Raw genomic sequence first — 13,219 nt, 5'->3', positions numbered from 1 at the left:
CACTGCCTTGGATAATTAATGTAACATCGAGTCCATGACAATATTTTACCTAAATAATATATTTCATTTCAGATGCATAGAAATCATTTTAAAACACTCAATTTAAATCACCGCACTGCAGTGTATCCTTTCCGTTGCCTTTGAAGTCAATCAGCGCAGAGTTTGAAAGGAGGCTAGAGACTGGGCAGAATGTTCCTAAAACACTCTGGGCTCCTCAGATGAAAGGTGCTACTTAAGGACAAAGTATCATAATGATTTCAACCTATTTAACAACTCCACTGACTTTCACGCCAATCCCTAACTCGACCTCACCTGTTTGGTACTTTGAGGTAAAATCCTCAAGTTAAATTTCTCCAGTGGGGTGCGTGTAACTTTGCTTCATAAAACAAGTTCAGAAAAAAAAAATCAAAAGAGGAAGATTCCAAAAACATCGCATTCTATGTCTGTAAAGAGGATAAAAATCCCTCCATTAGGAGGGAAAGCATGAGGCTAACACTCCATGTTCCTAAAGAGATTGGAAGAAAGGGTTACCTTCTGCAAGAGTAGAACATCCTGGGTGTTCTTTCTTTTTGGTTTTTTGGAGGTTTGTTTTTCGCAATTTCTTTACTGAGGTATAGTTGACGTACAATGCTGTGTTCATTTCTGACGTGCAGCATAGTGATTCGGTTCTATGTGTATACATATATTCTTTCTCATATTCTGTTTCATCATAGGTTATTACAAGCTACTGGATATGGTTCCCTGTGCTCTACAGTAGGCAGGACCTTGTTTATCTAATTTGTTCTTGATATCGAATAAAGTCCCTGGTAATGCCTCTGGACTGGGGCTACAGTAGATGGTCACATGTTTTCTCCTTAGTCTGTATTTTCAAGTAGCAAAGAAAATTGCGACTTGGGCACAGTGGGCTGTAAGGAAGAATTTTTCCCTACTTCAAAGGCATTCTCAGTTTGAGTTAAAAAAAAAATGAGGATTGTGGAGAAACGGTATTTCCCCCTTCTAAAAATTCATTCCAAGTTCAAAAATCATTGAAAAATACATTTTAAAATTCTAATGAAGATTCATTTAACATGGCCAACTATGGAATTTCCTCTCTTTTAACTTATGTTACATAATTTTTATTAATATATGAAGTACTGAAAACAATATAGTGCCCTTTTCAAGAATTAGAGCATCCCTGGTAACACTGATAAATTTTCACTGTATCTCCACCTTGGTCCCTTCAGTTCCTTCTCATCCCCTGACCCCTCACGTTATCTAGGGTAATCATTGTTACGAGTTTGGTGAATATTATTATAGTATCATTAAAGTAATTTTATTATAAAATATTTTCTCATTATTCATTTTTCTACAATGCATTTGGCTTAAACTTTTTTAAAAGAAAAATACTATGATCAAGATGAGAAAATAGTATCGTTCTTTTGCAATGAACACTTTTATATGTTTTCTTGCTAAATTATTTGTGAGTTATCACATTTCCCATCATGGAACTTGTAACTTTTCAGTGACTCTGAGCTCATCTCTCTTAAGTGGGAGAGTGTATGTTGAGGACAGCGCACAGCACGACCGTGTTTACACAGGAAGAAGAGGTCTGCCCAGTGGGCACTATTCAGGGGCCTCCCACCTGGGATCTGAGTTCCTTGGCCTTTTTCAAACCTCACCCTGTCCTTCATTTCTGCAGGCCCCAAGGTTTGACCAACCAGCTGACTTCTTTCTAACTGTTGTTCAATCTCATAAACCTTCTCATGCTGCTAGACCGCAATCCTAGGTGATTCATCACTGTGCTGTGGGCCCAGGAAACGGCACAGTGCCCAGGAATAACCACAAGCCTTGAAAGAAAACCTGCAGAGTCATCAAAATGTGTCAGAAGACACAGGAAAACCCTTTGCAGAGTGTATCTGTGGCATCTTTCTGGCTCTGACTTCCTACCTCCAAGTCCACACATGACCTCCCGTTGGCTAGTTCTCATCTACCACCAGTCCAGAAGCTCAGCTACTAGGAACACAGGAGCTAAGGATTAAAGAGCTATGTTTTAAACTTGAGTAGAAAATAAAGTCAAAGACATTCAGATACTAAGAGTTAGAAACAAGGTTTAAGGTAAGAATTGACCCAAATTAGTGACCTGGTCAGGCAAGTTGGTAGCTTAAAAGTGGACAGGGCAGCTGACCAAGGCAGTCTGAGACCTTGAGCATCACTGGGAAAATAATCCATGTTATGGAGATGAATTATCATGTCCCTCAGCTCGGATGCTAGTAAACATGTGTGTTGAATGATGAAACTTCAATATTTGGATTTCATACTCACTACACAATCATTTTCGTTCAACCTAGATACCCATGTATGTTTGCATACAAGAAACATTGAGCTTTGTGATTCCAAGAATTCTTACTGAAAATGCACACACGTTTACATGTGTGTATATGTGTACAGGTATTGTATGCGTTTACACGTATATATACATACTCAGTCTTTTTAGCAGGGCTAGTGTGATCCATTCCTAGGAGTGGATACATTCTCAGTGTGTTGACATCAAGCTTCTGAGACTATAAATTTAGCTCTAGATCCCAGTTTGTGGTAAATTCTCAAAAATAATAAAGATCACATGCCCTTCCCAAGGCTATTTCCACCCTCACATGTCTGTGACTGCCATCAGAAATAGCCATAACCCTCACGTGGAGACCTGGGCCTATTTAAATGAACCTAACAAGGAAAAGTGACATTGTGTAGGTATGTTTCACACAATCACCCCCCCAAAAATCAGGGAAAGAGCAGCTGTAATGTCAAAAACCTGGGGCATTTGTTCTGTCAATAAACTATGCCAAGCCTCCTTTACTTTTGAAGAACATATGATCAAACTGATAAAATATTAGCTATAAATAGTTGAGATCTTATGGGAAGTGAAAAAATTCATAAATATGCATTGGTCGGTAATCAATAACCTTCAAACAACCTTGTGAGGTAGTCAATGTTATCCGTATTTTACAATAAAGATGTTGAGGCTTAAAACAGCAAACATCACGTCCAAGGTTCACAACAAGCAAGAAGTAGGAAAACCGGAACTAAGAGTCCAGTTTGTTTCCAAAACTAGAGTTCCTCACAGCCGCACTGGGTGGGGTCCAGTGCTCAGGGTGCCCTGGTGGGCAGGTTCCCTCATCATGTGCATTCCTCAAGATTTCAGCAATGCTTTATAACTTAAATCAGTAAGCTGACTTGAGGAAATCTGCTCTCTCCATTTCCCCAAATCACCACGTGAAGTGGACTACCAAACAAATTTAAGCCCAAATTAAACTAAAACCTGCCCGACTCCCTATTCCCTAAACGCCATCTAAATCACCACTAAGCCTTGCCCCCTTCCTCTTTCATTAACTAAGTGGCTTCCTCTATATCGCCTCTTTCTGGAATGACTTGTAGATTAAGGTGCCACTCAGGCAGTGGCCTGGGGCCAGAGCACGCCAACTTCTGCAGGCATGGAGGTTTACAAGTCTCCCCTTTATAGTCTTCCTTTGCCTTCAGATGCCACGTGCAGGTGTCCTGGTACACCTTACTCTAGTTTATCCGGGTGACACAGAAGCCCTCAGTTCATCCTTAACTCATCGTTAATTTCAAGGAATCATCTCCTCACATCCCTTTCTGATTCACTTGTTCCTGGTAATAAAAATCTTCCCCATCTATCTTCCTCTTCCCATCTTACTTCATGTAAGATGACTCTCATGAAAAAAGGAGCAAGAAGAACAGTGCACAGGAACAAAAAGGGTTTTCAAAACCTAGGATATCAGATCAAGCACCACCACTGATGTGTCTCAAGTGGAGCTAGAAACATGGATAGCATTGCTTAAGTGGATAAAATATGTTGGCCGACCCTACGTTCCTTATGAGACTAACATCATTCCCATGATCGCCAACCTCAAGAAGAAAATATAACTTACAAAAGCCCAGACCATACCCTGTGCCACTATCTTTAAGGTCCTGGTTTATACTCAAACTTACCAGTTAATAAAAATATAAATATATATATATATCCATACATATATACACATTTCCATTGACAATTCCAGCCCGAGTGAAATAATCTCAATGTTTTACACTTCTTTGGAACACGTCAGTTAGTTTCATTGTCACCTGCGAAATACCCGTGACTTCTGCAACCGATCCGATATTAGCAAAGCATAATAAAAACCAGTCTCTTAGTCATATCACAAAACATATTCCTAATGTTTAAGGCGAATGCATGTGGTACAGTTAATATCTGTCTTATCTAAATTACTGTATTATTAAGCCATAATATAATGAAAATCATCATAAATCTTATATTATTCTAAACAATGTTATGCTTGAACTGAGCATCATAGCCCTGCTCTGATGCTACTTCTGAAACTTAGAATAGAAACTTGAACAAGTTTTACATATATTCCAATTTAATGTATTGCCTGTTATAACCTGAGTAAAACAATACGTACAAACTTGAAAAAATATGTAACTCTATATAAATAATGTGCTTTAGGTAATTTGAATCATTTTTATTTTAAAAAATGACTTTCCTTTATCAAATCTCAAATTACTTCAGCCTGATGTTCTTGCAGTTTAAAAATGTGGTAACTATTTTTGTTGTAATAAATAACTCACCCTGAGAAGGCAGTCAACATTACAGACCCTTTTTAATCTTAACAGGTTAAAGGAAAATAAACACAGAATGGATAATTATGTAATAACAGATAATGCCAGCCAGACCTTGCAAATGAACATTTGGCTGCAATGAGGTTCATTTGTCCTTTCATTGCAACTTTTAGAAATTTGCATTTCTAAAAAGAAATTAGACTGCTTTATACAGTAAGATCCATTTGCTTTAAAAGTTATAATTTTCAGAACAAATGAATTTTTCACTCAAGTTCTCCAAAGATCATTTTGACTGATACATTTTACAATATTGCAATTGCCTTTTCAAGTTTTCTGGGATTCAATGTATAATTAATCTCTCTATTACAGACTGTGTCTCAAATTACATGTTTCAGCATAATGTAAGTCCCATCAATGAACTGTGTTGCTGATGATCATGTAGACCTCTGAGTCTCCAGGCTTTACCTCTACTGCAGGCTAAATTTTAAGAAAAAATTATTTTCCTTTCAGAATTTATGAAACAAAAAGAGAGAGCATTGTAGGTTTGGTTTTAAATAGAACTGGGAACCTGTGAAAAATTGTAAAGTTGTCTTACAAGAGTTTTCATACTATGACAATAGACCAAGGAAGAAAAAGATAGAAGGGAAGAAACAAGCCACCACTTACCAGGTGTGAAATTGTACCGAGCTGAGAATCCCGTAGATTCCAACTCGCCATCAGCAAAAAACTTAATCCATAGAAATCTGCCACTGGATTTTATTACAGGTGGATTTTGTTGTCCACAAAAACGTCCAATTATTGGAGAAAATCCAAAAGGTCCATCTCGAACTTCAATATGATCAAATTTGCACTCCCAAGACGGTTCAATAGAGTACTTTTCATCAAAGTAAAGTTCAATGCACTGTCTTGGGGCAGCTGAAAAAAACAGGAAAGAAAAACTATGTCTAGAAGGTCCTTTTTAAAGCTGTAGTTCAATTTTTATGATTCTACTTCAGATTTTAGCTAAATACGTTTTATCAAACTTTGATCATGATTACGCATAGAAACACAAAGCAGGTTTGTTACACTTAGCAGTCTAAGAGATAACGTTTTTATAAGAGTGTCTAAGGATGATTCTTAAAACTGATGATGTTGCAAAAGATATTGTTCTGATATAAAAATGACGTTTATAGTGTCTAATACAGTCTGAACAAATTGCAGTATTTTTGTGAAAGGCTGCGAACTCAGGTTTAAAAAGTAAAGAAGCATCTTTCTGTCACTTTTCCCATATCTCTGGGAGAACCCAGTATGAAGGTCAGAAGCCCCCTGAGATTTGTCCAGCAAGGAGTTACACAATCAAGAGTCCCAGTCAGAGGTCTCGATCCGATCAAGGTGTGTATCCAAGGATGTGAAGAGTCATTTTTCTAGAACACAGGTCTTATCATGTCACTCTCAGGTTTAAACTTATTCACCAACTCTCTATCAGCTTTAGGAAAATGATCAACGCGCTGGACATGTAGGTTTTCTGAAAGTGTGCTACAGCTCAAACCACCAGGGTCTTTTCACCCTGTGCACAGCCCAAGCTCAGACTTCTTTAGGCACATTACGTGTCGTAAGCTACTGTACTCTTTCAGGCTTTCATGTGTTTTCCCACCTTCTCAAGTGTCTGTATACCTCCAATCCAACTCCTGTTTATGTGGGAAAAACTGCTTTAAAAAAAAAAAAGCTCCTCTAAATCTACTCAGTAAAGATAAAAAAATCTATCCATCTTCTTTTTTTCATAACTCAAGCACAGTACTTGTCTTTGTGGATTTCCCATAAAGGGTCATTGTTGAGCCGACTGTAAATAGCATATCTTCATAAATGTGTCAATAGCGCTCTAACAATCACGGCGGAGCCTGCTAGGGCGAGCAGCTCTCTAAAGCTTCATGTGGACGCATTTACTCATATCCTCCCACCTCTCCCTTGTCATGGCCAAAACAGTTCAAAATTCTGGCATCCCAAACTGATATTCAGCCAGGGTCCCCCCAGACTAGCCATTACATGGGTTGGAATATCCATCCTTTGATCCTAGTTTGTGAATAGCTGTCTTGAGTCCTTTGAGTGCCTCCCACGCACTTGGCTTTCTTCAAAGACCATCACCCTCCAGAAACCTGAAAGTTAAGACCTGGCACAGCTGGGCCTGCTCCCCATGTGGTCAGCGATCATTCTGAATGACTGCTGTCCCCTCCACACCAGTTCTTAAATACACATTGACTGTCACCTTTGAACGGCTTTAAAACGAAAGCCTTGCAGGCCTGGGTATCAAAATGTATCCAGAACTGAGATACATGATTACTTGAAAATTAGTGCCTTACAGAATAAAATATAATCCTGACACTCTCTGGCTTTTTTTTTTTTTTTTTTTTTTACAGTTCATGTTGCCTTTCTCCCAACCCTGCCGTCCTTTACATGTTATTTTCCAGAAATTTGTTCTATGTCTTCTTTCCTCTCGAGTCCAGACCTCCAGATGCCAGTGGCATCCCAATGGAGAGACATTCTAATATAATAATATTTGCAGCTCCATCTAAGACCAATTAAATCAGAATTCCTGGAGAGAGACCCAGGCATCTGTATTTTTTTCAAAAGGACTGAAAAACAGTGCTCCAAATACCCTTTAGATAATTTCATTCATGCTAACAGCCTCAATAGCAATCTCTATATTTATGACCTATAAATATATATATTTTTCATACCAGAATTCTCCACCGAGCTAAAGAGCCACATATCCAATCTCTTTATAAAACATCCCCGTAAATACCAAATTGAACACATTATTTTTCCTTTAAACCCCCTTTGGCCACCTCTATTCCTCATCCAGCACAGCAATTCCTTCTAACAAGTCATCAAGCCACAACTTTTAGAAGAGCCCTGGGACTGCCTATTTTCCTGTCCCCACATCCACTCACTCAAGATTCAGTTTCCCAAATACCTCTCATTTCTTCCCTTGACTCCACCATCAACCTCACTTCCATATTTCACGCGTTTACCACGGTTTATTTGGTGTTTCACAATAGTTTTAGCGTATGTATTTTTTCTCCAGTTAGTTCCTCAAAATCTCACCACATCATTCCTCTCCTTAAATTATTTCAATAGCACTCCACTATCTGCAACGTGAAGTCCAGACTTCCCTGGGTGGAAGACGGAATAGCAAGTTCTCCTTTCTCTGAGACCACCTACCCTTTAGCCGCCTCGCTTATCCCTCCCGTCACTCTGTGCTGAAGCCTCATGACACTACACGTGGGCGAGCAGCCCTGCCATGTCCCTGAACTTGTGCACATGCTGTTGTTTCTGTCTGGGGAATGAGTATCTCCTGAACGTTCTTTAAAACTGAGTGCAAGCATCTCTTCCTCCTTACAGCCTTTTTGCCTTTCTCCCTATTCCAAACACTGCTCATTTCAGGGCCCCTTTAGATTGTTTACTGAAAAAAGCATAGTCCCCAGATGGTATTGTAAGTTCCATAAGGCAAACGCCATGTCTGTTTCATCCAATACTCTCTAAACTGTATCTACAAGCATGGTTGTTTCTTAGTAGTTGTTCAATAAATATTTGTTAAACTATGAATAAAAAAAGGCTAATATGGAGGATTCCAAGAAGGGTATAGAAGTATGATTAATAGTAACAGGAGGTTCTGTTCATTTACCAACTTCAGGTTTTATCCTTGGCATGATTATAAATGAGTGCAAATATGTCCATGACATTAACATCAAGTGTTAGCAATGCTGTTAAATTATCAATAAAAATAAACATGAAAACAATTAACATGCAAAGATTTTCTTCTAAGTTAATCCTCTGAGCAAGAGAATTAGTTGATATTATTCTTAATAATCTGGAGTTTTGAAATACTGTTGCTTCAAAACACAAATTACATTATATGAAGTTAAGCAAGATATTTAACATTTCTGTGCCTCAGTTTCTTTACATGTAAAGTAGGGACAACAAAAATACCAACTTCCTATGATTAAGTGTTTATAAGTATACATATATACACACACATATGTATACATATATGTGTATATATACACACTGTTGTCCTTAGGTATCTGCTTGGGGGTGGGAGCAGGGGAGGGTTTTTTCCCAGGACCCCCTGTGGACACCAAAATCCAAGGATGCTCAAGTTCCCTACTTGGCCCCCCATATCTGCATCCGTGGGCTTTGCATCCTCAAATTCAAACAACCGAGGATATTAAACTAGCACTACGTGACGCAGTTATATATTATATGTACTACAACATTTAGCAGATATGTAATATTAACTTGATAGAAAGAACAACTAATTTTAAACCAGGATTTCCACATTTCAATTTCCTTTTCTATCAATCATAAGAGGAAGAAAAACTGCCAGAGCTCAGTTTCTTAGCTTTGACCTTTTATATCAGTGTTTATTACTTTTCCTTCTTCTTGTAATATGGTATGTCTTCGTTAAAAGTTCAACTTGACGCATGACTAGAAGAGAGGAAGGAACTTGGCTCGAAAATTACAAAAAGAAAAACACTCATTTCTAAATGAAATTTTTTAAATCAGTTAGACCAGAAAACCTTGTTTATTTGAAAGACCTATCAAATCAAAGTGCCCTTCACTTACAGGTAAATGGTGAGCAAACACATTCTTTTCATTAAGGTAGCTCTATGTGTGAGTGTGTGTTTATGTGTGTGTGTGTGTGTGTGTGTGGTGTGGTGGTTGGAAAGATTGCAAGTTTGGGGCTATTAGATATTAACGCTTATAATATTGAAAACTTCTGTCACTGGAGGAAATGTTCATATATATATTTTAAATTGTACTTAATAAGAGAGGTGTCCACAAGGGTAATGGAAATGGAAAACATTCAAAGAGAAGTGAATCCCTTTTTCAGCATTTTTTCATCCTTCAAGCTAGGGAAAAAATGATGAAAAGAAGCATCGTCATTTGGAATAGAGACTTTGGCATGAAAAGTATGAAAATGCACTTGTTAGCACAAACTAAGTCAACTGCTACTCAGACTGATGTTTGGAAAATAAGATTATAAGTTTATTTCTGACATTAGTATGTTTTTTGTGCTTCATATTACTAAAGAGAAAAATAACAAACATATAGGCTATTCTAATCATTGGTAAGCCAATCAAATACCAGTTGCCAAAAGCGTTACACATTAGGAAACAGTTTGCCAACCATGCGTCCATTCCATTAATTTAGAATTCCAAATCAATTAAGTCAACTGCAAAATAAACTAAGTTGTTGATTTCTTTTTCTTCCCCAGAGTTTATCTGTTTATAAACCATTAGAAATAATTTCAATATTAGCTTGATCCCCGATTTTACAGCTAGTTGATTCACTCAGAGATATTTCTGTGTATGGTCTCCAAAACCAATTTTTGTAATGTCTGGGTGCATATTTTCCATCCAAAGCTTGGAGATGGCCAGACTTGGCCCAGTGTCCTCTCCAGCTCTGGCGCCGCCCCCTCACCTTCTATGATGTAGATGCACTCGCGGTCAGGAGGGTACTTGCTCGGGTAGTTGGGCGAGGTGAAGGTGCCTCCATCCGCATGTTTTGTCCAAGTGCCGCACTGCACAGACCTCTGTGTTTCGGAGGTGGCTTGCTTTTCTGTTTAAAAAAAAAAAGAAGAAGGAAAGAAATTTAAAAGAGCCATTATCTAATTTTCTCTAAAACTAAAAATAGAGAGGACATTCTTATAATATCCATTAGTAAATTAACTTCTAAATGTTGTCTTAGTTGAAACCAATCAATTATACAGACTATAAAATGTTCAGATATTCTGGAATATTAAGAATATGGGAAAAATAGGAAAATGCAAGTAATTAGAGGTCTTCCACTTGCAATTTTTTTTTCAAAGAAACACATCTGTTCCTTTCTTGGTTGCCCCAGACAAATGGAGGATGATTAAACTTGCTACAACTGAAACAGAAAAGAAAAATTAGAAAGATTAATGTACACTGAAGTGACCAAACTCTTTAACAACATAGTATAATTTAAAGTTAAAATGATATCAAGAAAAGTTACTTTATTATTGTTAACTGTTCTGAGTCAACTCAGAACTTAACAAAAACCGATTCACAATGTACAAATCAGAGCAACTTGGGGATCTCTTCGGAAAGTAATACAAGTAAAGGATGTATGAGACCCAGACTCCTAAGGCAAATGCCAACTTCAAGACCAAGAGGCAACATTGTCACCAACGGATGTCACATTACAGTAGGATTTCAAGAGTGTCTGAGCTGCTCTTTATGGATGACTTTGCTAGTATCTCTAAAGGGAGACAGAAGGACATCAGGCAAAAGAATGAAAAGGAAAAGTTGTATTTTCATCAACAATGTTATTGTACTTTAGAAAGTAAGTACTTAGGCAACTTCTGTGGCAGATGGGGGAGGGGAACAGGAGGAAAACAGATTAACAAGGATTGAAGGCATTGAGCAGCATAAGCAAATGTTTCCTATAAAACACTCAACTCTCAAGTAACCCCGTCCTCAGCATTTTTAAGCTACAAAATTAATCTCTTCTAGCCTGAACTTTAATATTTAGTATTATCCAGAAATAGTTTACAATTTTGTGAAAGGTGGTTTCTATAAGAATTTTATTGAGTCAATCTTCAGTGTCAGAAGGAGACTCTGATCTGGAACTTGACAGTAAATCTGCGAAGACCACTGAAACTTGACATCTTTTATTTCCATATTTTATTTTTACAAAACCGAAAACTAGAAAAGTATTAAAATAATCTAGTCTTCATAATTTCCGATTTTTCCTTCTCTGTGTTATTTTTATTATTTACTCTTTTGCTCCATTACCTAAAAGCTCTAAGCTCCATTAGGTAGACAATTATACGTCCACTTGAAACGTATTTGGAAAAGGGAAGGCGTAATTCATAATGATTTCCTAAACTCAAGCTCACTACAGGAGCTTACAAATTTATGCTTAAAGGTTATTCCAAGAAACGTATGTGGGCCTCGATATGAGTATTTGAGAAATGATAGCAATTATTTTACTTTGTACTCTAGCCTGGTCCTCTGCTTTTAGATGAAAACGTCAATCGTTACCGTCTGTGTATAAGAAGGGGAAAAAAGTCTTACTTTAACTTGCCATGATTCTGTACACAAAGACAGACACACACACAGACACACACAGAGGTATACAGCCCTCGGTATCAAGATGTAGGTTTGGTGTTTTCACTCTGCTTTCCCTGTTTTGACGGAATCCGTTGTGCAACGTGCACTGGGACTAACACATCAGCAAAGCCAGCCTTGGAACTTCGTGGCGGTGTGCGCTGACATTTCCACACGCGTTCTCTCACACTGCCGTGTACTTGATGACTTCTCATGCTATTTTCCTCCGATTCCTTCCGCCCTCAACTGCGCGGGTACCGCACACTCGTGAAGCAACACCGCTCTCCGGAAGAGTTGAGGTTGCACTGGCCCTGCCCTCAAGCCTCGCGTTCAGGTGCATCGCCAACTACCTCCTGGAGTGAGGCTGGGGCCGCTGAGCTCCAGAGGCCCCTAAAGGAGGCATGTTCCTTCTCCCTCCAGGAACCATCGGCCCCGCGCTCGGCCTGTCCCCCCCCCCTCACCGCGACCTCGCTCCGGCCCACTCCCCGGCCTCTTCCGCACGTGCCCACCCCCAGCAACTGGCACCTCTCTGCCCGGGATGCTCCCGCACACCGACAGCCTGTTTTCCTCGGCAGATTCTGCGACCCAGCCACCACTGCCCTGCGCCGCCCCCACGCCCGGCTCTATTAAGCTGCAATACACAAAGTTTACATCTGCCCCAGACTCGCGGGGACTGCGGGGTCCGGCGGGAGGGCGGTGCTGGCGAGAGGCTCTCCCTGCGCGTTCGGCCACGAGGGAGGGGAGGCGGGGAGGATGGCCCCGGGAGCGGACCGGCGCGGCGGGAAAGGCACTCACTGTGAAACAAACTGCGTCCATAGATCATGTCTGTTAGTTACACCAGAGGCTCCGATCTCCACTAATTCCATTTAGAGACGGCAAGACTTCCAGTGGTTGGGGAGAGGACGGAGTGGAGAGAGGTTTTAAATATGCAAACCAAGAACAAATGAAGTGTGGGGAGGGGGTAGAGAGGGAGGGGGGCAGAGAGGTGGGGGGGAGACAGAGACAGAGACAGAGAGAAGAAGAAGAAGCAGGTCCGAGCCCACACAGCAGCAAAATACGAACTGGAGCGTCCTCCGCCCCGGGCTCGCGCTCGCTCTCACCGCCGCGAAGCCAGCATCCCCACCATGACGCTCGCCTCACACCCGGGCGCCGAAAGCCACCACCAGCGCCGCCGGCGGCAGCACCCTCCTCCTTTGCATCACCGCCGGCGCCGCAGCTGTCAGGAGGGCGCGCAGGCAGTCGGCGCGCGGGCGGCGGCGGGCGCGGGGCGAGCCCTGGGGCGCCCGGGGCCGGGGCCGGGCTGCGGGCGCGGCAAGGCGGGGGCCAGTCCAGACCGACGGTAGCGACGGAGCGGGCAGCGGCGGCGGCTGGGGCTCGCTCAGTCCCCGGTTTCATACACCACGAGCAGCAGGTCGGAGCAGCCCCCCCGGGAGGATGTCCGGCAGCCCTCCTCTCCCCAGCCCTTGGGGCTCTTCCGCTGAGGCATTGAAAACAGG

General features: G+C 40.7%; 1 pseudogene; it reads right to left on the bottom strand.

Moving 5' to 3' along the window:
* Nucleotides 1–12,546, bottom strand: part of LOC116278396 (neuropilin and tolloid-like protein 1) — a 56,490-nt pseudogene extending 43,944 nt beyond the window's left edge.
* Between the last annotated feature and the right edge of the window lie 673 nt (nucleotides 12,547–13,219).

Source organism: Vicugna pacos, chromosome 30 (assembly GCF_048564905.1).
Source record: "Vicugna pacos chromosome 30, VicPac4, whole genome shotgun sequence".
NCBI lineage: Eukaryota > Metazoa > Chordata > Mammalia > Artiodactyla > Camelidae > Vicugna > Vicugna pacos.
The sequence above is the reverse complement of the archived record's forward strand: the minus strand, read 5'-3'. Positions and strand labels throughout refer to the sequence as shown.